At 47.7% G+C, this 22,345-nt stretch overlaps 1 protein-coding gene across 3 annotated transcripts in view; it reads right to left on the bottom strand.

Annotated features, from left to right (window-relative positions):
* The window catches only part of LOC121562656 (RNA-binding protein Nova-1), a 71,569-nt gene that overhangs the window by 33,391 nt on the left and 15,833 nt on the right, over positions 1 to 22,345 (bottom strand). The gene's annotated exons all lie outside the window — the stretch shown is intronic.

Below are 22,345 nucleotides of genomic sequence, written 5' to 3' on the forward strand. Positions count from 1 at the left end.
TGACCTTCCCTGCAGTGGGTCCGGGCTCCAGTGTCACCCAGACCATGGTGGCTCCTGTCAGTGGAACGAGACGGGGGCCTGGTGAAGCCTTCACTCTGGTGAGAGGGTGGGGGCAGCTGAAGGCGGTGGATAAGGGATCTAAGCCTCTAACCCTCCCACCCCAAATGCTCGCTGTCCTCAACTCTTTGAGCACCCATTAAGAACATCTCCCCTTGGCGGTGTTGGGTATCGCACAACAGCCCGGTGGAGGCCTGGCTACCGCACACCTGTCCCTGCTCGCCCCGCATCCGTCAAAGTTGTCTAAACATCCCCCTGGTCTGGTCTGGTCTGGAGGGTGGCCAGACTGTGTCAGCTGGCATCAACCACCCCACCCTGCCCCCACCCAATCTCTATACCCTAAAATCCCCTCCAAATCCATCTCTGTACCCGTTGTCCCTCTGACAGTCTCCTGCCCCTGTGTGTCAGCTGCCTCCCTCCCGCCCCACAGTGACTCACCCTCCGTTGCCACCCTCCCTCCTTCCTCTATCCTCCACCCAGTCGTGTGGCTCCTCTGCTGAGCTGCAGGGTTTATTGGGACGGTCACTCAACTTTACCACTGTTCTCACGACTTTATAGACCGCTCTAATCCTGCCACCGCTCCTCTCCTCTTATCGCCCCGGACTGCACCCCCCATCCCTCTAACAGTTACCCCATCACTGCCACACACATGCACACACACACACCCCCTCCCCCGCCCACTAACAACATCCCTTCTCCACCTCTTCTTCTCTACCTCTTCTTCTCCAACTATTCCTCTCCACCACACCTTCTCCAGGCATGACGATGGAGTCCAGTGGGAGCCGCAGATTGGAAACAGAGATCTTTTCATTGTTTCCATGGGCACGTGTTGTGAGTAGTGTTGTTCCTTCTAAACTCGTATTCATCTGCAGCACAGCGTTTACTCAACAGATGACCTTTTCCATGGAGACAGGGGATGCTTGCCATTTTACATCATATACAATCTGTTCCCCATTTTATACAGCTGAAAACTGCAATGAGGCAATGGAGCCTGTGAACGGGCCTCATCCAAATAACAGAGGCTCTGCAGTCTGCACTCAGCCCTACATGGGCTGCTATCTGAAATGCACAATCACATGGAAAAACCACATAAAACACATGCTTGCCGATGTGTTATTCTCCACTATGTAAACACTATGAAACAAAACTATATGAATGCACTCTCGCTCTCTCCTAAACACACAGACTGTCACACTCACTGGAGTGTCAAATAGACAGCTACGTGTCAGTCAATATGTTGTGAAATAGTTAAACAACCTCATGGTACAGGACTACATGTGTTAGAAAATATGGAAAGATTTCTCAGGTGGAGACCCAGTCTCTGAGACAACACTAGTAAAGACTCTACAGCTGAATATGTGGATCTGTGGATTAGACATGTTTACTTTCAAATGTGGTTCAGCATGAGAACGCCAAAGGTTTGAGTTTATGGGTCAAGGAGAGTCATTTGGCTTTTCCCAGGAAGCATGGGGGTTTGTCAGGGTTAAAATGCTGCCTTCCTACCTCTCTCCCCTCTCTCTCCCCCCCCCCCCCCTCTCCCCCCTTTCTCTCTCTTTGCCTGTTGGCAGGCGGACTGACGATCCCCTGTCCCCTCGCATCCCGGGTAGAGGTATAAGGCGCTATAGCGCGCGGCTCCAGAAAGAGCCTCTGAAAAGCAGCCTTCTCCTCTCGCACCTGCAAGGAAGAGGAGGGGTAGGGGGGCTGAAGGCTGGGATCGCACGTGCGGCCCATGGACGACCCCGGCCTGGGCTGCCTCTCATAGGTCTCTCTGTGTTTAGACGAAAGACATAATCGGCAGGACTATAATTATGCATAGGAGGGGGTCTGACTCAACTAACAAAATGCATAGGAGGACACCATTCCTACTCTGTCCATTCCCCTTCTCTCTCCTTTCAACTCTACCTCTTTCTACAGATCTCTTTTACTCTCTCTTTCTTTCTCTCGCTCTCTGTCTGATTTATAGGAGAAGTATCCCCTTTCAGTCTGTCTTTTTGGGGGGTGTTCGAGTGGTTCCAACAGCGGGGTGAGAAAATAGCAATTAGCTATCAGCAAAACAACAATTAGCAATGTCTTTAGTGACAAACGGGACCAAGGTTTCACCCGTCTTTACTAATGCAGGGGAGTTGAGGCCGCTGCTCTAGGAATGACATGAAAAACTCACTGACGGTAAAGCATCCCCATCCAACACTGATGTCATTATCATTCATCAAAACCATATGGCGTTGGATGGCTATGATTTCAACTGCCCAAAAACAGCCTCACCAATTCATGCCGTGCAAACATTAGGTTTATTTACTGTTTCCATATAATAATAGGTCATTTAGCAGACGCTCTTATCCAGAGCGACTTACAGGAGCAATTAGGGTTAAGTGCCTTGCTCAAGGGCACATCGACAGATTTTTCACCTAGTGGGCTCGGGGATTAGAACCAGCGACCTTTCGGTTACTGGCACAACGCTCTTACCCACTAAGCTACCTGCCTCCCTACATATATCTCCCCCAACATCGTAAATCACCATATACTGTATTTTTGGTTAGAGAGTTAATAAAAACTGTCTCAAATGATCATCTAGAGTGTGTCATTCAAGAGAAGAACAAGACCCCATCCATCATCAGACGCAGGCCAAGGGTTATTAACCCCATCAAGCTCTCATCACAAGTCCTCTCAGGGCTCCAGCAGCCATGTGACAATGGGTCCGGATGTCTCATGACGTGGCTGGACACCAACTGTACTGACCCAGCCAACACACCCACAGCCCTGCTCCCCTGCCCTGTTGCCCCCTAATGAGACCCCTCTGCCAGGTCACAGTTAATTAGCGCTCCCCGATCTGCCGCAATTAAAGCGAGAGTGCAGATTGTGTGTTGAATGGGCAGTTTCAACAGCTAATGGCTTTGGGGACCGGCTGACCGGAGGGGAAATTAATCACAGAGAGGGGGTGAGGATATAGGGGGTTGGGGCGGGGCGAGGGGGGCGGACCTGGGGAATGGGGGAGCTTTTCACTGGGGATTAGAGATAATGGAGGGACAGGGGGTGGAGCTAGAGGCAGCTGTGGAACCTGGTCTTTTTTTTAGGGAGGAGATGGGGGGTATGGGGGCGAGTGGGAGGGGGCACAGGGGGGGAGCTTTGTCCCCATGTAAGAGATTGGGTCTGTAAAGAAGGGGGAAAAATCCACTACCGGGCCGGCTCTCTTTTCAATGAACCTCTTTGTCAGCGCTCACCTTCCATTTTAAAGGGAATGCAACCTCCACACAAAGCAGGTGTCCATTGTCAGGCAGTAAAAGTGCAGCATGCTCCTTTAAGACCTTACATTTCTTCCTCCTTAGAGTTGCAGTATACACTCTTTTTTTCAGACAGTCTCCACCCACGTCAAGGACATTAGGAGATTTAGACCTTTGCTTCTAACCTCATTATACAACGAGGGATATCTCCATGGCAACCATAAATGCTAAGTGTCATTGTTGTGAGTGTGCAATCACAGGAGAGTGTGCTCAAGGCCCCAATTGGGTTCTATTCTATTGGGTGTCTGTGCAGCAGAGAAAACAGGCAATCCAGTTGGAGCACAGATGGCTCGATTTGCATATAAATATCTTATATTTATCACACGTTCTCCCTTTGAATTCTGTGCTTGTACAGTAGCATAAAGCCAGCGACCATAAGCATGATTAAAAGCTCATTCAATTTGTTCTCCCCTATTACTTTATACTTGAAAGTAATGAATCAGCTATTATAACCACAATAGCCCCAACCAACGTAAACAGTCAAAACCACAATGTTATCCAATCCAAAAAGGCATCTAAACAATCCAGTTCTGTTTTCAAGGTAGCACGTTAATAAAAGGTCAATGTGACGTTGTTGTGTTATTGCTGCCCATCCTTCCCGCGGGCGCACAGGAACGACTGCAGCGCTGTCCGCTACCCATTGGTTCCCTGAATCTGTGCCCCCTCGATGTGAGTCGAACACGGAGAGCTGCAGATGAGCTGTGCAGCCGTAAACCCACTTCACTTCACTCTCCTCTAGCAGAGACACAAGGCCAGAAGTGACAGACGTCTTCCTCTTCCTGCTACACCTGCTGGGGCAGGGAGAGGAGAGGAGGGGGAGGAGGGAGAGGGCGAGGAGGGGGAAGGGAGGGGAGAGGGCGCCGTTGCTTGGGGAGCTGTCACTTTGATTCCGATCACCAAGGCAACGGGCTGTGCAGTGCAGTCCCACAAAACCTGCTTTGTTTTGGGAGATGGGGTGGAGTACGAGGGCTGTGTTGTCTCCTGTCATGAGCACTCTCTCTCCCTGGTAGCAACATTAATTGCATTCAATTATCTTCCACTCTGCTCACCTCCCCTCTCTCTACTCAGCCTAACTAGCTCCACCTGCCCTGCTCTGCTCTTGTTACCTGGCCAGCTGCACTGCATTTCCCACTCACCATCCTCACCTTGCCTCACTCTGTTCTAATTACTCTGCCAGCTGAACTGCATTTCCCCACTACCTCTCCCAGTATATCAAGCCCTGGTTTTCAGCCAAGCCCTGTCAGATCGTCTTCAAACCCGGACCAGTAACCTGCCTGTCTGCGCTCTGACTCCTGTTTGTGATACCGATCCTTTCTTGACTGCCTCCTTGTTCTACTGCCCCGTCTATCCCAACCTGCCTTCTGGACCTCGACTACTCTCCGATCTTCAGCCCCTCCGGTAACTCGTTTCTGCCTTCTGTCTCTCACCACGATATTTGCCCAGCCCTGATCTGTACTTCTGCCTGCCATTCATATTGCTGTTGTGTGTGTGTGTTTCCCCAGGTCTCCGACCACCAGATGAGCGTGCCCAGACGTTTCACCACCCTCAGCCCGATACGCCGCTCCATCACTGGGGAACACACACACTAAGCACTTGGACTGGACACCCCCGGACATTTGGTGACCCCGGAGCACAGGTACCCACAGGAGGACCCTGAAAGACCCCTGACACCCCTGGGACTCCTCTTCCCGCCTGTAACCTTGAATAAAGAACTCTGAATTTGAACTTGCGCTCTTGGGTCCTCTTCTGTTCGTGACAGAACGATCTGACCATCATGGACCCAGCGCACTCCCTGACCACGATGGAGGAAGAGCCAGAGAGGACTGCCCTACAGCGACTGGAACGCTCTGAGGGAGACATAAATCGGATGGCTGGCGACATCGCTTCCCTTCTCCAGCTATTCAACCAGCAGCAACAACAGTTCCAACTGCAGCAACAACAGCTAGCCCAAGCCCTGCAACTACTCTCAAGCCCGGCTACTCCACCTGCACCCCCTGGTCCTTTTGTTCCTGTACCACCGATACTCCTTCATCCCTCCGCTGGAGGTCCCAATGCTGCAGGCCCGGCAGTGCTGCCACCAGATCCCCACGCTCCTGAACCAAGGATTGGGAACCCGGAACGTTTTGATGGCAACCAGAAGCAAGTAAGACCATTCTTGAGCAGCTGCCGAATCCAGTTTGCACTACAGCCCAGGACTTTCTCAACAGAGGGAGCCAAGGTGGGGTATGTCATCACACATCTCACCGGTCGAGCTCGGTTGTGGGGAACGGCGGAATTCGACCGGCAAACCCCAGCCTGTGCCTCCTTCAGTGCCTTTGAGGAGGAGATGTTAAAGGTCTTTGACCTAGGCTCGCCAACAGCCGAAGCGTCACAAGCTCTGCTCACCATCCGTCAGGGCAATCGGACAGTGGCAGACTTCTCCATTGACTTTCGTACCCTGGCCAGTCACAGCTCGTTTAACCCAGAGGCACTGGTGCAAGCCTTCCTCCATAGCCTGGCGGACTATATCAAGGACGAGCTTGTTTCCCATGACCCGCCCTCAACGCTTGATGCCGCCATTGACCTTGCCGTTCGCATTGACCGCCGTATACAGACCCGGAGGAGGGAGAAGGGCCGTCTCAGTCAACCTGCCATCCGTACTCGGGTCGATACCGCTTCTGTCCAGCCCCTGCCTGTCAAGTCCCATAGCCAACTCAATCAGCCTGAGCCCATGGAGATTGGCCGTGCCTCTCTGACTCCCGAGGAGCGTCGGCGCCCGTCTAAGCTCCAACCTTTGCCTCTACTGTGGTGGCGAGAATCACCGTGTCGCTACTTGTCCGGCAAAAGCCGCAGCTCACCAGGTGTAGGGGAGATCCGGGTGAGCTCAACAAGCCTTCAGTCTCCCTCCATCCGAAAGACCCTGCTTCATCTCCGCCTTCAGCTTTCTGACAAGACTCATACATTGGCCGCCCTTGTGGATTCCGGAGCCGAAGCAAACATCATGGACCCTGAGCTTGCACAGCAACTGGGCGTGAACCATCATCAACTGACACAACCCATTCCTGCACGAGCCCTGGATGGGCATCATCTTGGCACTGTCACTCATATCTCCGCCCCTGTGACAATCCTGCTGTCAGGAAACCACCAGGAGTCCATCCAGTTTCACCTCCTACACTCACCTGGCCAACCACTCATTCTTGGATACCCGTGGCTCCGTCAGCACAACCCCCACATCGACTGGGAGACAGGAACAGTCCGTGAGTGGGGAAGGAGTTGTCACCAGACCTGTTTAAGGGGGGCCACCCCTGCCCGTTCACCGGGAAGGATCTAGCGCTACCTCCGACATATCCAATGTTCCGGCCTGTTACCACAGCCTGAAAGAGGTGTTCAACAAATCCAAGGCGACATCTCTACCCCCCACACAGACCCTATGACTGCGCGATTGATCTCCTGCCTGGCACAGCACCTCCCAAGGGTCGCTCTGTATTCACTGTCAGCCCCGGAAAGAAAGGCCATGGAGGACTACATTAATGACTCTCTTGCCTCCGGGATAATTAGACCGTCGTCTTCCCCGCAGGAGCGGATTCTTCTTTGTCGGCAAGAAGGACGGTTCTCTTCGTCCATGCATAGATTACCGGGGTCTGAAACGACATCACGGTTAAGAATCGCTACCCACTGCCCTTACTTTCGTCTGCCTTCGAACTGCTGCAGGGAGCCACTGTATTCACTAAGCTGGACCTTCGCAATGCCTACCATCTGGTGCGGATGAGGGAGGGAGACGAATGGAAGACAGCGTTCAACACACCAGCCGGCCACTATGAATATCTCGTCATGCCCTTCGGCCTCACCAATGCCCCAGCAGTTTTTCAAGCCCTAGTGAATGATATCCTCAGGGACATGCTAAATACGTTCGTATGTTGTGTACCTTGACGATATTTTAATATTCTCAAAGACTCTGTCAGAACACACCGCTACCACGTCCGGTTGGTCCTGCGCCGCCTGCTGGAGAACTCTCTTTTCGTGAAGGCAGAGAAGTGCGAGTTCCATGCCAAGACCGTTTCATTCCTGGGGTATGTGGTGACCGAGGGCAGCATTCAGATGGATCTCACGAAGGTGTCGGCTGTCACTTCCTGGCCAGTTCCTGAGTCTCGGAAGAAGTTGCAACAGTTCCTGGGCTTTGCCAACTTTTATAGGAGATTCATCAGAAACTATAGCACAGTGGCTGCACCCCTCACGGCGCTAACCAGCACTAAACAACCGTACCAATGGACATCAGCTGCTGATAAGGCCTTCAATATCCTCAAGACATGTTTCACTTCTGCTCCCATCCTCCAGATGCCAGATGCAGCAAGGCAGTTTGTGGTGGAGGTAGATGCTTCGGACGTGGGAGTGGGTGCAGTGCTTTCTCAAAGAGCAGCTGAGGATGGCAAGATGCACCCCTGTGCCTTCTACTCCCGTCGGCTAACCCCTGCCGAATGCAACTACGACATTGGGAACCGCGAGCTGTTGGCTGTCAAGCTCGCCCTTGAAGAATGGCGGCACTGGTTAGAGGGGTCAAAGGAACCATTCGTAGTGTGGACAGACCACAAGAACCTGGAGTATATCCAAACAGCCAGGAGGCTGAACTCCCGTCAACAGCGGTGGTCTCTGTTCTTTACGCGCTTCAATTTCACGCTCTCCTACCGCCCGGGATCTCGCAACATCAAACCTGATGCTCTTTCCCGGATGTTTCAGAAGGACGAGACCACCGCCATGACAGCTCCCATTCTTCCCAGCCACTTGGTCGTAGCAGCCCTCACCTGGGAGATCGAGAAGCAGGTCATGGAGGCTCTTCGGGACCAGCCAGGTCCAAGCACCAGCGCCCCCAACCGTCTGTTTGTTCCAGCAAATCTCAGGTCACCTGTGATTCAGTGGGGGCACGAATCCCGTCTGGCCTGTCATCCCGGCATCACTCGCACCCTTCATCTGGTCCGCCAGCGGTTTCTGGTGGCGGGGGATGAGACGGGATGTCCGAGAATTCATCCGAGCTTGTCCCACTTGTAACCGAAACAAGACTCCCAACCAGCCTCCTGCTGGGTTGCTGCAACCCCCTACTCATACCCAAGAGGCCCTGGTCCCACGTTTCACTGGACTTTGTTACGGGCCTTCCGCCCTCTGACGGACACACAGTCATCCTTACCATTGTTGACCGCTTTAGTAAGATGACCCACTTCGTGCCCCCTTCCCAAACTACCCTCTGCTAAAGAGACCTCCCAGGTGGTCCTGGAACATGTGTTTCGTATCCATGGCCTACCCCAGGATATAGTGTCAGACCGGGGCCCGCAATTCTCAGCAACCTTTTGGAAGGAGTTCTGTCATCTCCTTGGGGCCACCGCCAGCCTATCGTCTGGATTCCACCCGCAGTCAAACGGCCAGACTGAACGCATGAACCAGGAGCTGGAGAAGGCACTGAGGTGTGTGGCTTCCCAAAATCCCCGGGCCTGGGCTCAACACCTGCTCTGGGTGGAATATGCCCATAATTCACTCACCAGTTCCTCCACCGGGCTCTCCCCCTTTCAGTGTGTCTACGGGTATCAACCTCCACTGTTTGCCAGCCAGGAGGCGGATGCCACCTGTCCGTCTGCTCTTGCGTATGCCCGCCGCTGCCGCCGCACTTGGGCCCAGGCTCGCACTGTGCTCCTGAAGTCTGGAACCAGCTACGCCGTCGGTGCCAACCGACGGAGGACCCCAGCACCTACTTACCGGGTTGGTCAGAAGGTCTGGCTGTCTGCCCGGGATCTGCCGCTGCCCGGGTTGTATCACGAAAGCTGGCCCCTCGCTTCATTGGTCCTTTTCCTGTGCAGAAAGTCATCAGTCCAACGGCGGTCCGACTTCAGTTGCCCGCTTCCATGCGGGTCCACCCCACCTTCCACGTCTCCAAGGTCAAGCCGGTCCATGAAAGTCCCCTGGTCCCTGCAGCTCCGGCGCCACCTCCTCCGCGCCTCGTAGATGGCGGTCCTGTCTTCACCGTCCGGCGGCTGCTCCGCTCTAGGCGAAGGGGTAGGGGTCTCCAGTACCTCGTTGATTGGGAGGATATGGTCCAGAGGAGAGACCTGGATCCCGGCCAGGAGGATAGTGGACCGGACCCTTATCACTGACTTCCACCGACTACATCCTGATCAGCCTGCAATCCGTAGGGGCCGTCCAAGAGGGGTTCCTAGCCGTCCGGCCCGCCCTGCTCCTGTCTCAGTGCCTGTCCTGTCTCCCGACCGTGACCCTCCAGCTCCTTCTGAGGATGAGGAGATTCACTCGGACCGCTCGGAGGAGTTCTGACCCGCCGCCTGCTCCCCTCCACCCTCCCGGCATGATGTTGTTCTTGGGACTTCTGGGGCCGTCCCTTGGAGGGGGGTCCTGTCATGAGCACTCTCTCTCCCTGGTAGCAACATTAATTGCATTCAATTATCTTCCACTCTGCTCACCTCCCTCTCTCTACTCAGCCTAACTAGCTCCACCTGCCCTGCTCTGCTCTTGTTACCTGGCCAGCTGCACTGCATTTCCCACTCACCATCCTCACCTTGCCTCACTCTGTTCTAATTACTCTGCCAGCTGAACTGCATTTCCCCACTACCTCTCCCAGTATATCAAGCCCTGGTTTTCAGCCAAGCCCTGTCAGATCGTCTTCAAACCCGGACCAGTAACCTGCCTGTCTGCGCTCTGACTCCTGTTTGTGATACCCGATCCTTTCTTGACTGCCTCCTTGTTCTACTGCCCCGTCTATCCCAACCTGCCTTCTGGACCTCGACTACTCTCCGATCTTCAGCCCCTCCGGTAACTCGTTTCTGCCTTCTGTCTCTCACCACGATATTTGCCCAGCCCTGATCTGTACTTCTGCCTGCCATTCATATTGCTGTTGTGTGTGTGTGTTTCCCCAGGTCTCCGACCACCAGATGAGCGTGCCCAGACGTTTCACCACCCTCAGCCCGATACGCCGCTCCATCACTGGGGAACACACACACTAAGCACTTGGACTGGACACCCCCGGACATTTGGTGACCCCCGAGCACAGGTACCCACAGGAGGACCCTGAAAGACCCCTGACACCCCTGGGACTCCTCTTCCCGCCTGTAACCTTGAATAAAGAACTCTGAATTTGAACTTGCGCTCTTGGGTCCTCTTCTGTTCGTGACAGTCTCCTGCTTTGTTTTGGGAGATGGGGTGGAGTACGAGGGCTGTGTTGTCTCCTGCTTTGTACCTTGAGAACACCGTAGACACGTATACACACACAAGCATGCATGTGCACCAGTGGCGGCTGCTGAGGGGAGGACGGCTCATAATAATGGCTGGAACGGAGCAAATGGAATGGAAACAAACACATGGAAACCACATGAGCCCGTCCTCCCAAATTAAGGTGCCCCCAACCTCCTGGATGCGAACACAGGCAGTCTCTCTCTCTCTCTCTCAGCTCTCTAACATCCCACAATTCAACTCAATTCAGATCACAAAACAAGTCAATTGTGGTGGTGATTCAGACGTCTCAGAGGGTGGGGCTGAGCTTTGTGACAACATGTTTCAGGAGAGAACATGTCAACTCTTTTCTCCTCTCCCTAACTTGACTCTGTTGTTGAAGCCAGAATATTTGTTGTCTCCTACACTGTCACTCATGGCGTGTTCCACAATAACATTTTTCCCCCTCTTTTTTTCTGAAGAGGCAAGCCTTGTTGCTTAGCCAAGCAAGCCTAAATAAAGACCATAGATTTTTCTGATGAGCTCGCAGAAAATATGCAGCTGATGACAAGATGAGAAGAGAGAGGCAGGCAGTTGTCATAGAGGGAGGCAGTTGTCTGATATCCGTCAACTATACTCTGCTGACTTCAGCAGGGTGGTACACAACAACAAGATATATTGTGATCATATCAAATCATATTCATGGCATTAACCAGACATGGAGAGTGAGTTGCATTATTTCATTAACTGCTAGGATAGTACAATAAGTTAGAAAGCCTGGATTTTTATCTCCTTAGATAGTAGAATTCCGTGGAGGCTGGTGGGAGGAGCTATAGGAGGACAGGCTCATTGTAATGGCTGGAATGGAATAAATGGAAGAGTTTCTATATGTTTGATATGTTTGATACCGTTCCATTAATTCCATTCCAGCCATTACAATGGGCCCATCCTCCTACAGCTCCTCCAACCAGCCTCCACCGGTAGAATTACTGTAGCTATCAAACTTACACAACACAACCAAACAAGTGCTCAAGCTGGCAACCAAACAAATGCAATACATGCAAAAATGCATTAAACTATAGGCCAGTTCCAAAGGACTGCCTGCACACACACCACACACCACACACAGTGTGACATGACCCTCTTGAGGCAGATGGGAGACCAACTCGCTCCCCCCTTCCCCCACCCTTGAGGGGCTGAGCGGTCACAATGTCAAAGACTCTATTGTCATTAAGAGTGGCCCACCACTCTCTATTGTCGCTGACAGTTTGGGGCCATCATTGACCATTCAAACCACTGGATATTCAGTCCACCGGATATTGCTTTCCTTCATCCTTTTCACTCTCCCATTTTCTCTGTTCCCCCAATCTATCACATACACATTCCCCCCTCTAATTAACGCACAACTCTCTCCTTCCACTTCAACCTCATCCATTCATACAGCTACTCTCTCAGAAACCTCATCCATTCATACAGCTTCTCTCTCAGAAACCTCATCCATTCATACAGCTTCTCTCTCAGAAACCTCATCCATTCATACAGCTACTCTCTCAGAAACCTCATCCATTCATACAGCTACTCTCTCAGAAACTTCATCCATTCATACAGCTTCTCTCTCAGAAACCTCATCCATTCATACAGCTTCTCTCTCAGAAACCTCATCCATTCATACAGCTACTCTCTCAGAAACCTCATCCATTCATACAGCTTCTCTCTCAGAAACAAAAGACCCAGAGCCATAATATCTTTACTTGTGCCTTCAACCATAGAAATGAATATGCCTGCATCAACCCCCTCCAACAAACAGGCTCTAGTGCAGATTAGTCCTATGTAGGTCTGGGCCTCTTTAGGCCAGGCAGTAGCAGTTGTTGCATAGTCCCAGAGAGGAGACAGCACAGCTGGGGCAGAGCTTTGTCATGCCAGCACAAAGGAAGGATTGAGGCGGGCTATTTTCGACTCCCTTCGTACATAATCGGTCTGTAACAAAAGCCCCCATCCCTCTCTGTCAGCCAGCCTGGCTACAGCCAATCACAGGACAGCTCTGGCCTGTCTGCTGTGCCGGCAACCACAGAGGTGTATTCTGATTGGTTGCCAGGTCTGATGATGTTATGATTGGCAGGTGCCTTGTGGAGTGGGATTCACAGGGTCAGATATCCCCCATTTAGACACAGAAATGGAACCTGTTCAAAGATTCTTAAAAGAAAGTAAGATAATGACTGGATTCACTATCCCCTACTTTCTTTTACTGGAGGGAATATTTGAAAATTGAGCTTTAAACAAGTCTTGTTGCAGGACTGTCATTAGAATTTATAATACCATGTTTTATGACATAACATTTCAGCTGGAGATGAATCACCCATTTGGTTTTTATTCAAGCACTTTTAAGAAAACATTGCTATTTTTTTTCTCTAGCTAAGATGTGAGTTATCAGACTGACTGGCTGTGGTGGGCAGGGGGAGTCTGGGGGGGATATGAGTAACCGTGTGATAAAACTCAGCAGGCGGAAAAAGATTACTGCCTCTCTTCCCTTAACCTTTCCCTGCACACTTAGCCACAGTTCTCATTTCCAGAAGTGAACACAGACTTAGGCCTGTTAGATCAATGGAGGTTATGCAGGGAATGGATTATCGGGGTTGTTTGATAGTGAGAGTGTAGGGGGTTGATGACAATCATATTTCACCATACAGGCAGCAGGCGGGCAGGGTACTCCCACTCCCGGCACAATTGATCTGTGGGATATATTGATGGAGGGATATTTATGGCCGGTCCCAGTGAGCTCTTTTATTATATCTGATTAAAAAGCTGGAGCACATGGAGCCAGCGAAGGTACAGCACCCCAGAGACTGAAGACAGCAGGGAGAGAGAGAGCAATGGATACAGGATGAGAGATCAAAACAGTGAGGAGACTTGGAAGAAGAAAGAGGTAGGGGTAGCTAATGAGAGAGAGAGCGCGAGAGAGAGAGAGAGAGAGAGAGAGAGAGAGAGAGAGAGAGAGAGAGAGAGAGAGAGAGAGAGAGAGAGAGAGAGAGAGAAAGAGAGAGAGAGAGAGAGAGAGCTGCAAAATGGGATAGCTGCAAAGGGTAGGAAGGAAGAGGAGAGATTGGGGTGAATGCATCTGGGTATTACGTCTGCCGGTAGCTACAATGTCCCGCACTCCGCTCTGGATGTGGCCATGCCTTTCTTGGCAGGGCAGGGTGATTGCAGGCAGGGGCAGAGGTGAGTGAAGCCTCTGGGTTAGTTACACAAGGCAGTTGGGTGATGGAGTGGACCAGGAAGCGTACAGAATGTCCAGCAGTTCATCTCACCAAACTGAATACATCACAAAGATAGCTGTCATACAGTCAAGCAAGGCCATCTTGATAATGCCAGAAAACAATTCAAATCAAAACAAAAACCTGGTGAAGATAATGTGGATGGTGAGTAGTAGTTGAATCATCATCATTATAATCCTCCCCGTGCTCCTGTGTGCTCCTGTGTGCTCCTGTGTGCTCCTGTGTGCTGCTGCCTGCCTATGACGTGACAGTCCCATGGTGGTATGGTAGACTGGCACTGACTGGCACGAGGCATTATGTAGCCAGTTGGCCGTTCGTTGGCTTGACGGTGACGTCACACATGATGGAAAACAAAAACAAAGCCAGTTGGATTAAAGGGACATCCTATGCCCCCACGGTGACGCTGGACACCCTGTCACCAGCCTGCGGTCCTCACTGGGACTACTGCGACTGCTGCTGTTACTACTGGTGATACTGTCACTATTGCTGCTCAACAAAGACCCTCCACACACTAGGCTGACATGCACAAAGGCACTGGTACAACTAGATAGCATTGACCCAGCATTAGCCAAGTGCTGTGGATTTTATGATATTGTTTTCAAATGGATATGGAGTGTATTGCTATTAAAATGAGAATTGTTGCTTTTAAAGCTGTACCAGTAGAGGCTGCTGACGGGAGAACGGCTCATTATAATGGCTACAACGGAGCAAATGCAATGGCATCAAACCATGTGTTTGATGCATTTGATACCATTCAACTTATTCCGCTCCAGCCATTACCACGAGCCCGTCCTCTGCAATTAAGGTGCCACCAACCTCCTGTGAGCTGTACATGTATGCCAATGGCATAATGTTGGCAGTGGTGGATATGAGAGCATTTTTTATGTTTTCTAAAGGTAATCAATGACAGAAATCTTCAACAGTTCAAGGCACCACTATCTCAACCCAATGAAACTGGCCTGTCTCTAGGTGTGAGTTCACCGAGTTTAACATCAAAATACAGTCAAAATAGTGGTATCCTTCTACCATTAGCCTTAAAATGCCCCTTCCCATATCTAACTACTCCCCTGAACAGCATCACTTCCTGGAATAAAACTACTTCCTGGAACATTGCTGACCAGAAGTGAAAAGAGAGAGGGCAGTCTAGAGAATGACAACATAACTTCATATCAATAGTGAAGCTCTTGGTTAAGCGGCATGAGACATCAAACTATGCATTCATCACAATATTTCTGAAATTCAGTCAGAATCAACATCAATCATTTTATTTTGATGATATACTGAATTAACTGAATAACTGAATTAAACCACAGACGGTAATAATGATTCATCTAGAAAAAAAACTGTAAATGAAAACAAACAGGAAACTAATTTCACCCAGACGAGTTGGATATGTAATATTGCGGCTTTTCATCTTTCAGTCAAAAAGCTTTGAGCCTAAGCGGCTTAGAAGGGAGAAATCAGTAATGTTGATAATGCTTGGGGGGCAGCGGGGAGGGCTGGGGGGGTTTGGCTAGGTATTAAATACTGAAAACCGCAATCATGTCAGAGGATTAAGACAAAGCTTCAATATGGTGCCACGCTCCAGCGATAGGGAGGGACAGAGAAGCTGGAGGGGAAGATCAGTGAGCGGTTGGTCGGAACAAACTAAATGTGGAGGGAGTCAACATTTAGGAACAAACAACAAGATGGGGGGACTGTCTCTCACTTAAAGGGAGAGTTCTTTATTCTTCCATCATCATCACCTTTGAACCCCATTAAACTGTCCCTGTGGTGATGTCATACTGGGAGGGCATCCTGAAGGATGGGGTGTCATAGGTGGACAGGGGCAAACGATTTGAAGGTGGTAGCCTGTAGGTGGGTTCATAGGTCAAAGACATGTAAAGGCTGTGGTCTTTATGAACCATGTATTAATAAGCATTTTACTGTAATGTATCTTCCAAACTGGTCCTCATATTAAAGGAAGGAAGAGACGCCACCATCAGTCTCTTGACCTACTTACAGTCTCTGGATACAGTAGACAGCTTCCAGAAACTGGAGAGGTGACCCAGAACAAGTAAGCTCATCAACTGGATGATAATTGGAATGGAAAACACCTAGCTATCTTCTTGTATTCTATAGTCGGCAGCTAACATATGAAAGTGAAAGAGCATATAGCACCTTGAGGCAAATTGCCATCTGAAGGCATGAAATGAGAAATGTTGACATTGACTTTCTTAATCAGTTTCCAGCATTTCTCAAACGACAATATCACATACAACATAAGCAGGAAAAGCCTGACAAATAATAATAATAATATGCCATTTAGCAGACGCTTTTATCCAAAGCGACTTACAGTCATGCGTGCATACATTTTTGTGTATGGGTGGTCCCGGGGATCGAACCCACTACCTTGGCATTACAAGCGCCGTGCTCTACCAGCTGAGCTACAGAGGACCACAAATGTCCTCGACTAACCTGTACCCCCGCATAGTGACTCGGCCTCGTTATTGTTATTTTATTGTGTTACTTTTTATTTAGTTTATATAGTAAATATTTTCTTAACTATATTTCTTGAACTGCATTGTTTTTTTGTTTTTTTTGTATTTTAAAATTTTTGAAAAATATTTTTTTGGGGGGTAGTTGAGCTTTAATATTGCAGATAGATTGTAACTTCCATCAATGTAATTATCTGCATCACTTCCAATCCCCCATATGGTTTTCTTCTCCCGCAAATATATAATAATAATAATATGCCATTTAGCAGACGCTTTTATCCAAAGCGACTTACAGTCATGCGTGCATACATTTTTGTGTATGGGTGGTCCCGGGGATCGAACCCACTACCTTGGCGTTACAAGCGCCGTGCTCTACCAGCTGAGCTACAGAGGACCATGATGATGATGATGATGGTGTGTGTGTGTGTGTGTGTGTGTGTGTGGTGGAGTGTGTGTGTGTATGGTGGAGTGTGTGTGTCACCCACAATAATTATATTTTATATATATATATATATATATATATATATATATACATACACATACACATACATGTACATGTACACATACATACACATACATACATATACATATACATATACATATATATATATATATATATATATATATATTATATATATACTTTAAAAATATATATTTCCTTTATTACTTTCCAACCCCACCACCCCTTCCCTAATTGGAGTAAACTGGTGAGTAAACCAGCTTATACATACTATATAAATGTTATGGACACAGTCAATTTTACAATAATTATATTTAGTTTGTTTTTACTCCTGAACTTCCTCTACCCTCAACCTCTCCAATCATTTTCATGATGTCCATCCGTTTTGCTTCTATATACCATATCTCTCCAACTGTGCTCCTTCACAAAAGCTCTCAACCTATAACATATATACTTATTATGGACACAGCATGCCCTACATTAGTCGGAAGTTTACATACACCTTAGCCAAATACATTTAAACTCAGTTTTTCACAATTCCTGACATTTAATCCTAGTACAAATTCCCTGTTTTAGGTCAGTTAGGATCACCACTTTGTTTTAAGAATGTGAAATGTCAGAATAATAGTAGAGAGAATGATTTATTTCAGCTTTTATTTCTTCATCACATTTCCAGTGGGTCAGAAGTTTACATACACTCATTTAGTATTTGGTAGCATTGCCTTTAAATTTAACTTGGGTCAAACGTTTCGGGTAGCCTTCCACAAGCTTCCAACAACTGAGTCAGGTTTGTAGGCCTCCTTGCTCGCACACACTTTTTCAATTCTGCCCACACATTTTCTATAGGATTGAGGTCAGGGCTTTGTGATGGCCACTCCAAGACCTTGACATTGTTGTCCTTAAGCCATTTTGCCACAACTTTGGAAGTATGCTTGGGGTCATTGTCCATTTGGAAGACCCATTTGCGACCAAGCTTTAACTTCCTGATGGATGTCTTGAGATGTTGCTTCAATATATCCACATAATTTGCCTTCCTCATGATGCCATCTATTTTGTGAAGTGCACCAATCCCTCCTGCAGCAAAGCACCCCCACAGCATGATGCTGCCACCCCTGTGCTTCACGGTTGGGATGGTGTTCTTCAGCTTGCAAGCCCCCCCTTTTACCTCCAAACATAGCGATGGTCATTATGGCCAAACAGCTCCATTTTTGTTTCTTCAGACAAGTACGATCTTTGTCCCCATGTGCAGTTGCAAACCGTAGTCTGTCTTTTTTATGGCGGTTTTGGAGAAGTGGCTTCTTCCTTGCTGAGCGGCCTTTCAGGTTATGTCGATATATAGGACTTGTTTTACTGTAGATATAGATACTTTTGTACCTGTTTCCTCCAGCATCTTCACAAGGTCCTTTGCTGTTGTTCTGGGATTGATTTGCACTTTCCGCACCAAAGTAAATTCATCTCTAGGAGACAGAACGCGTCTTCTTCCTGAGTGGTATGACGGCTGTGTGGTCCCATGGTGTTTATATTTGCGTACTATTGTTTGTACAGATGAACATGGTACCTTCAGGCGTTTGGAAATTGCTCCCAAGGATGAACCAGACTACAATTATTTTTCTAAGGTCTTGACTGATTTCTTTTGATTTTCCCATGATGTCAAGCAAAGAGGCACTGAGTTTGAAGGTAGTCCTTGAAATACATCCACAGGTACACCTCCAATTGACTCAAATGATGTCAATTAGCCAATCAGAAGCTTCTAAAGCCATGACATCATTTTCTGGAATTTTCCAAGCTGTTTAAAGGCACAGTCAACTTAGTGTATGTAAACTTCTGACCCACTAGAATATGTAAAGTTCTGACCCACTGGATTGCCGTTCCAAATCAAATGGAATATTTTTTCTCATATAATTTAAAAAACTGTTCACTAGGCGTAGGCAAGACCATAAGCAAATAGGTAAACTGGGATAATACTAAAGAGTTAATCAGGGTGATTTTTCCACAAATAGACAGGTATTTACCTTTCCATGGTAGCAAGATCTTATCTATTTAATTTGGGATATGTATTCCGAGTATATCCACATCACCATCAGACCATTTTATTGGTAAACTACATGGTAATGTAAAAATTGTAATTCTCCAAAATTGAAATGCTCCAGGCATTTATATATAAACCCCAGTCGTACTTTATCAAATGCCTTTTTGAAGTCTGCTATGAATAGTAGGCCTGGTTTCCTAGATTTTCCATAGTGTTCTATTGTTTCCAGTATTTGCCTTATATTATCTCCAATGTATTGCCCATGTAAAAAACCTGTCTGATTAGAATGAATAATGTCCGACAATACCTTTTTAATTCTATGCGCTATACATTTTGCTAGAATTTTTACATCACAACACTGAAGTGTAAGGGGCCTCCAATTTTTAAAATGGACAGGATCTTTATATTTCCCACTTGTATCCTGTTTCAGTAATAATGAAATCAGACCTTCTTCTTGAGTGTCTGATAATCTACCATTTACATAGGAGTGGTTAAAACATGCTAATAACGGTCCTCTGAGTATATCAAAAAAAGTTTGGTATACCTCGACTGGTATGCCATCCAACCCTGGAGTTTTCCCAGACTTAAAGTCTTTAATTGTATCCAGAAGTTCCTCCTCTGTAATTTCACCTTCACATGAGTCTTTCTGTATGGCTGTTAATTTTACATTATCAATAGAAAAAAATCCCTACAATTAGCTTCAGTTAGAGGAGATGGAGGTGACTGAAATGAAAACTTCCTCCTTCAAAATATCATTTGGTGAATCATGGGTGACTCCGTCATTTGTAACCAGTTTCAGGAAATTATTTTTGGTAGCATTTCTATGTTGAAGATTTAAAAAGAATTTGGTGCATTTTTCCCCATATTCCATCCAGTTTGCTTTATTTTTATAATATATTACACTTGATCTTTCTTGAATAAGTTTCTCCATTTCTTTTTGTTTTTCCTCTAATTTATTCTGAGCCTCTATGTACAGTTTTTATTGCTATCTATCTGTTCTGTTAGACCTTCTATTTCCTTTGTTAGTATGGACTCTTTTGACCAAAATTGCTTTTGTTTTCGAGATGAGCAATAAATTCCATGGCCTCTAAAGGCACATTTAAAAGTGTCCAATACAATAAGGGGATTTGCTATACCTACACTACCGTTCAAAAGTTTGGGGTCACTTAGAAATGTCCTTGTTTTTGAAAGAAAAGCAATTTTTTTGTCCATTAAAATAACATCAAATTGATCAGAAATACAGTTTAGACATTGTTAATGTTGTAAATGGCTATTGTAGCTGGAAACTGCTGATTTTTAATGGAATATCTACATAGGCGTACAGAGGCCCATTATCAGCAACCATCAGTCTGTGTTCCAATGGCACATTGTGTTTGCTAATTCAAGTTTATCATTTTAAAATGCTAATTGATCATTAGAAAACCCTTTTGCAATTATGTTAGCACAGCTGAAAACTGTTGTGCTGATTAAAGAAGCAATAAAACTGGCCTTTTTGAGACTAGTTGAGTATCTGGAGCATCAGCAATTGTGGGTTCGATTACAGGCTCAAAATGGCCAGAAACAAATAACTTTCTTCTGAAACTCATCAGTCTATTCTTGTTCTGAGAAATGAAGGCTATTCTATGCAAGACATTGCCAAGAAACTGAAGATCTCGTACAAAGCTGTGTACTACTCCTATCACAGAACAGCACAAACTGGCTCTAACCAGAATAGAAAGAGGAGTGGGAGGCCCCGGTGCACAACTGAGCAAGAGGACAAATACATTAGAGTCTAGTTTGAGAAACAGGCGCATCACAGGTCCTCAACTGGTAGCTTCATTAAATAGTACCCGCAAAACACCAGTCTCAACGTCAACAGTGAAGAGGCGACTCCGGAATGCTAAACCTTCTAGGCAGAGTTGCAAAGAAAAAGCCATATCTCAGACTGCCCATCTTAATCTTTTCTTTTTATTGGCCAGTCTGAGATATGGCTTTTTCTTTGCAACTCTGCATCCCGGAGTCTACACTGAATTTCTGATCAATTTGATGTTATTTTAATGGACAAAAAAAATGATTTTCTTTCGAAAACAAGGACATTTCTAAGTGACCCCAAACTTTTGAACGGTAGTGTATATAGCTATTAAAAATATATATATATTCAAATATCTTGCATATCTTAATTTCCATCATTATCAGTGAATATGCGTAATAATGTCAGCAGTTCATGCGAAGGATTGTTACCTATAACCCGGATTGCCATAGTATTACATTACATTTTTGTCAAGCAATTATTATCAGTTCCAATTGCGCTCTGGGTGCGATAGCTAATGTCTTAATATCTTTATTCTGCTTGTGATCCCCAAAGAAAGAGTAATGGATGACATGTGTGGCTGCAGCATCCTTTACCTTTTCTCCCTATAGGCCCAGACACCTGCAGGTATGAGCAATGACGCTGTCATACAGAGATCTATTTTCTAATCTACGTTTTTTCAGCCCTTGTAAAATGGAGCAGCAGGCCTCCACTCTGTCGACGCAAGGTCGCAGTAAAATATGGCCTCTACTTTCCAGTAAACGTCGCAGGGGCCTATATTTGGAAGGGGCTGTATCTAATAAATCTTGGCTCCTATAATAATGAATTTTGCCTGTCTCGGCCCAATACTTCTGTGGCCAACTAATTGGTTGGGAATGAAATGCTGGTGAGGCACTATCCCAGGATGAATTGAGGGAGCACGTCTTGTACGGTGGGACAGAGTCTCAAGCACTACACAGCCATTCCTTCTGACTTGATTCGACTTTCTTCCCCATCATTCCCCACGGGACCCACCTCACCCGGCGCCTCCCTCCGTGCTCCCCTGGTGGGCCCCCAGACGGGACATCGAAGCAGGTGGACCTTTTGATTTGTCACCCAGGAAGAGCCGCCCGGTGCTCATTTGCATACAGATGCCTCCTTCAGTACAGAGGAAGGACACCCCCCTCCCCCCCACACGTTCCTCTATACCCCCCCCCACCTCCATAAAGCCCCCCCCCCCGCTACACTCCTCCAAGACGACAGAAAGGGGCCCTTACAGCCATCTCTTTCTTTAGCCCCCTTTCACTCTCTTCCTCCCTCTTTCTGTGGTCCTTTTCACTCTCTATCTCAACGAGGCCGTTCTCAACATCAGATCGCTAGTTACTGCCAATTCCAATAAGGGAGGAGTGTTGGGGATGTTTGGGAGGGTCGGGGGTGGTGGGGGTCTCGCATCTTGCATCTGCTCTAGCTGGCTGGAGTTTGGGGTCTTGAGTCCCAGGGAGAGGAGATACAACAGAGATGGCCTGTTCTGTTGACAGGGCTAGCAGTAGAAGGATGTACAGGGAATTACAATGCTCTTCTAACAAGGAGCCCAACATCTGAAACTGATTCTACCTTCTCCCATTTCACATGTCCAGACAAGAATCCCATTGAGTGCGATAGAGATTTAACATGTACAGTGATTGGTTCATCTCATAATTTCAATGTATCCCTTTCTGCCTGTGTTGTTCAGAGCAAATTCTAATCAAGCACACAATCTCCTTCACTGACAGCCAGGGCACACAGCTGAGGCCCATCTCATGTGTCTAGCCGTGCAAAATGT

Source organism: Coregonus clupeaformis, chromosome 5 (genome assembly GCF_020615455.1).
Source record: "Coregonus clupeaformis isolate EN_2021a chromosome 5, ASM2061545v1, whole genome shotgun sequence".
Lineage (NCBI taxonomy): Eukaryota > Metazoa > Chordata > Actinopteri > Salmoniformes > Salmonidae > Coregonus > Coregonus clupeaformis.